Source organism: Priapulus caudatus, unplaced genomic scaffold (assembly GCF_000485595.1).
Source record: "Priapulus caudatus unplaced genomic scaffold, Priapulus_caudatus-5.0.1 Scaffold4804, whole genome shotgun sequence".
NCBI classification, from domain to species: Eukaryota; Metazoa; Priapulida; class Priapulimorpha; order Priapulimorphida; family Priapulidae; genus Priapulus; species Priapulus caudatus.
In genome coordinates, this window is record NW_014581865.1 from 1 (window position 1) to 721 (window position 721).

Genomic DNA, 721 nt, shown 5'->3' on the forward strand with positions numbered 1-721 from the left:
GAGAAGATAGATTCATGTGTTAGATATAATATGTATTCACATACACGCGCGCGGAGTGAGAGAGAAGATAGACTCATGTGTTAGATATAATATGTATTCACATACACGCGCGCGGAGTGAGAGAGAAGATAGATTCATGTGTTAGATATAATATGTATTCACATACACGCGCGCGGAGTGAGAGAGAAGATAGATTCATGTGTTAGATATAATATGTATTCACATACACGCGCGCGGAGTAAGAGAGAAGATAGATTCATGTGTTAGATATAATATGCATTCACATACACGCGCGCGGAGTGAGAGAGAAGATAGATTCATGTGTTAGATATATATGTATTCACAACACGCGCGCCGGGAGATGAGAGAGCAAGAGTAGATTCATGTGTTAGATAAATNATTCACATACACGCGCGCGGAGTGAGAGAGAAGATAGATTCATGTGTTAGATATAATATGCATTCACATACACGCGCATGCGGAGTGAGAGAGAAGATAGATTCATGTGTTAGATATAATATGCATTAACATACACGCGCGCGGAGTGAGAGAGAAGATAGATTCATGTGTTAGATATAATATGTATTCACATACACGCGCGCGGAGTGAGAGAGAAGATAGAGATGTGTTAGATATAATATGTATTCACATACACGCGCGCGGAGTGAGAGAGAAGATAGATTCATGTGTTAGATATAATATGTATTCACATACACGCGCG